This window comes from Lepisosteus platostomus, chromosome 3 (genome assembly GCF_059453375.1).
Source record: "Lepisosteus platostomus isolate fLepPlt1 chromosome 3, fLepPlt1.hap1, whole genome shotgun sequence".
Classification (NCBI taxonomy): domain Eukaryota; kingdom Metazoa; phylum Chordata; class Actinopteri; order Semionotiformes; family Lepisosteidae; genus Lepisosteus; species Lepisosteus platostomus.
The window spans coordinates 1,367,954-1,372,196 of record NC_142613.1 but is presented as its reverse complement, the minus strand read 5'-3'; the positions used below and the strand labels follow the sequence as shown (position 1 = coordinate 1,372,196).

The 4,243-nt window shown below is 54.2% G+C and overlaps 1 long non-coding RNA gene across 1 annotated transcript; it reads right to left on the bottom strand.

The window, feature by feature from the left end:
• Nucleotides 1-555: 555 nt before the first annotated feature.
• LOC148674015 (uncharacterized) lies at nucleotides 556-3,895 on the bottom strand. Its single transcript, XR_015933730.1, has 2 exons — nucleotides 3,506-3,895; nucleotides 556-2,099 (listed from the first exon to the last, which is right to left on the bottom strand). It is a non-coding gene; the product is annotated as an uncharacterized LOC148674015 (long non-coding RNA).
• Between the last annotated feature and the right edge of the window lie 348 nt (nucleotides 3,896-4,243).

Sequence of the window (4,243 nt, the reverse complement as noted above, 5' to 3'; positions counted from 1 at the left end):
CAGGTAGTACTCCAACCCCACTGGCACATGCACTGCGACTGTAACCTTCCTCACACCACTGTCACTGATGCAGGCCTGCAGTCTTTACAGGCACTGTATCCGTTTCACTGTGTCCAGACGTCATTCTTTCATCAGCCCTGGGTGGCTGTTGGTTAATGCATGGGTTGGGGACAGAAAGCCTTGAATGCATTGAGGCATTGAAACTTTACCCCCCCGGAGCTGCAGGGTCACCACAGACACTCAGCTGCACTATAATCTCCCTTAAACAGACCAAGAATTAATAAAGATCAAAGCATTGGAGTGCACTGAGTCCTGGCAGTTTGAGTGCACTCAACAAGGGATTCAGGCAGCTGTGACAGCAGCAGTCATGGATGTTTCCTCTAGCACTCCCTTCTACATCGTCTTCTGCACTATCACTGCTGACCGCATTTCCAGCTCTGAGCTCCTGAACACACTGCATCTTAGCACTGTAACACTCAGCTCCTGAACATACTGCAGGCCAGCACTAACACTCAGCTCCTGAACACACTGCAGCCCAATACTGTAACACTCAGCTACTGAACACACTGTAGCCCAGCACTGCAACACCGAGTTACTGAACACGCTGCAGCCCAGCTCTCTGACACTGAGCTCCTGAACACGCTGCAGCCCAACGCTGTGATCTTGTCAATCCCTGACAAGAGAGTGGGGGTACAGGCCTGCAGGACGGAGAGTTCATTCCTGTGAGCACTGACCCCTTGTGCCTGCTGTCCCCTCCCCACCACCCTCTACTCTCTCAGCAGAGCGCAGAGCTCGCTCGGTTGCATAATTGCTAAATGTCTGCGCTGTCTAAAGGTTGTGCCGATAAGGCTTTTATAGAAGTGTTGCTTTTATCGCCTGTTTCAGAGCCCCGGCTCACCATGTGTGGGGGATTAGCAATCTCTTGTGTTTTTTTTATTCCTTGCCTAGCTCTGCTTTTCTGCCTCTCCTCCTGTCTTCAGTCTCTCTCTCTGTCTCTGTAAGACTGAGGATTAGCCCGACCCCGATAATAAAGGCCTGTGCTGAGGAACCGCCTGCGGAGGTCTGGGGAGTCCAGGCCCCCAGAGGGCCTCCTGGTGCCCATTCCACCCAGGGACTTCGCTTGCTTCACTGGTTTCGTGAACGGAGGAGCTGGAAACAGTGCTGTGCCTCCTCCCAGGCCTTTTATAGCTTGTGCGCATCGAGTGAGTCCTGAAAGTCATCAGCTTTCACAACGCCCTGTTGAGATAATGACTGCACCAGTTAAGTGAATCTAGCGGGACCGATCAGCGGAGGGAGGCCTCTGGGAGAGTGACATTGCTGACGGCTCCCAGATCCAGGTTTCCTCCCAGAGAGACGGGACAGCCAGGGACCTCCGACACTACGACACAGGGGATCCCCAAGAGTGACCCACCTGCGGCCGCCTTTAATTAGTCCTAAAGATAGCATCAGCGTTTAACCGCTGCTTAATTAAAGTTGCTCAATTTTTAAAAGACACCAATTAACATTTTCCAATGAAGGCAAGTACATATGTAGCAGCCTTTAATTCCTAGCTGTGCATACAGTACCCCCATGTTAACGGCGCAGCTTCATAGCCTGTCGTACACTTCACTGCAAGGAGGTCCCTGATAATACACACCAGTCCTAAAACCCGCTGGATCGGGATCGAGCCCCCAGTGACACGCTGGCCAGCCGGGGGCCGTGAGAGAGGGCTCTGAGGATGAAGAGGGAAGAAGAGCAGGCGCAGTAATGTTCAGGAAACTGCGGTGGGACAGGCTGGTTAAACCTGAGACTGGGTATGGGCCCCTGGGGGTGGCGCCGGTGCCACCCCATCACCGCCAGGGGATCTCAGGACGTCAGGCTGCTGGCCTCTTGGTCTGCCATTTCCAGTCATCATTCCGGTCCAGCTCGGACAGTTCCCATGGTGATTTTTCTCCAGGAAAGGGCTGTCACTCCTCCTGTTCTGTCTTCTCCAGTTTGCAGCGTGACCACGAGAGGTCTTAGCCCTACGAGGGGGTACATGTGCGCTGTACGATTCTCCAGAAGTGTCCAGATACAAAGAGGAAGTGTGCTTTTTCCTGTCACAGTGATGAAGCTTGGCGCTGGGGAAACACAGAGCAAACAGGCAGTCTGCACCTTGGCTCTGGGAATTAAATAGACTCTGGTGGGTCAATTTAATGGACTGTCAAGACCAATTTAATTCTGCACTCCAGTCCATTATGAGCTCCCACTTTTACAAGCCCTGCTCAGCTAATGAAAGAGGCTGGGCGAGAGGCAGCAGCGCTGCACGACAGGAGGGGGGAGAGGCCTCTGGGAGCAGGCAGCCGTCGGGCAGGGGGAGCCCTCGGCGTCCAGGCCGAGAGGGCTGAGGGTGCGAGCTGCGATTCCACCAAGTGGGGGTCTGGTGACGCGTGGGGCTGTGTGCCACCTGGGTCACTGGAGACCCCCCAGAGAGAATTACACCCTTGCATGGCCACACTGGCAGCGCAGAACACACAGTCACCCGCCAGCAGGCCCTCTGGGTTCTACCTGTGGCTGGACTGTAGCTGCCGGATCTTTTCCGGCCTGCAGGGACAGGCAGAGCAACGAGCAGCCGGTTCCCACTGCACAGCCAGCTGCAACCCGGCCACCTTCCCAAATCCCTGACTTCCATCAGGAAACAGCTGGAAGACGCCCCCAGATCTCCTTCAAGCAGCCAAGCAGGCCAGACCCCCTCCTGCTTGTAACGCCTTGTGTGTTCTTGCTGTAATAAACAAATCCTTTACATTTGTTTGGCTCTTTTCAGCCAAAAGCCCGTGAACGATATGGGGACCCCCCTCACTCCCCAGTGCAGTGCAGCCCCCCACACAGCAGTCTGGGGGCAGGAGAGAAGACCTGCTGCACCAGGTGAACGAAGGGGGAACTTAGATTGACCACAGCAGCCAGGACAGTATAACACCCCTGCCATCGCAAACAGTGTGTTGCGCTTTTATGGCAGGCAGGGGCTGGGTGTCATGTCTCTTTGGATTAAGGTGATCAAGGTCCTGAGGCTACAGGTTGTGTAGGCCCCTCCTGTCCATCCCATGAAAAGAAAAAAGCAGGTGAAAATACTGTAGTAATTCAGTTACGCCTTCAGAGTAAGAGGTTGCTACCGCCGATGCAAACGGAATATGACGCGGCACACGCAGGGAACACACACGTACACACACACGACTATAGCCTGTAATATAAGAAGTACAGCAATGCAACCAATTCATCAGATTCACAGCCAATCTGCGAGCTGACAACAGAGATCAGGTGCACGCTTGCTTTGAGGCCCACCCTATGCAACAACAACAAGATGAGCACAGCGGAGACCAGCGAGCGCATCGTTTCAAGAACAGCACCAACAATCGCGGGACACTCCCAACACACGCCAGTCCATCGCAGCCCATAGACTCCAGTCAGTCAATCCACGGCATCTGCGATCAGATACGAGCGATATAGACCACAAACCAAACAGCAATGCACAAAAAAAGCATGGTCGTACCTTTAGAGGGTTTTCTAACCTTTCTATGGGCAGCAGGGCCAGGTGATTCCGTCTTGAGACATACTGCTCAGGCAGCCGTAACCTCGTGGCCGGGGTCTGGCTCGGGCTGACTGGATGACGATCCAGCCGACTTGAAAGAAGTAGTCTTGGGCTCTTTTTGAGTAGACCCAGCTCACGCTGATCTTTTAAACGCTGTGTTTTTTCGTTTCTGCGCCACACTATCATATTTTCTACCACACATGTTGGTGCTAGCCACTTTTTGTGACCCGCACCCGATCTAAAATCTCTTAACCCGAGCCCGCCCCACCATCTTCACTAGCCTCCGTAAACGTGCACCAGAGACGACCCACTGCGTGACACAACAGTGATATAAAATCCGCCAAAATACATTTGACCCCTGCGCCAGCAGGCCCGGGTGAGTGGGCACGTCCTGCATGAGGCGGCACCAGCGGGGAGTCTGCAGTCGTCGCCGGTGTCGTCCACAGAGACGTGAGTGGGCTTCTGCGCCGGTGTGAGGGGACCACAGCACGTCAAGCTCTGAGAGTCACGCCGCCTGGTTCCCGATCAGCAGGCGTGTGTTCAACCCTCAGATCAAGAACTAATAATTAATCATGACTCATCGCAGGATAGAGGAAAACTCGCAGCAGTAATGAGAGGCCTCTGACTAGACCTGGGCTGACAGGCTGCCAGCTGTGCTGATCCTCTCACTGCGCTGTGCTCACTCACGGGGTGCCCTGC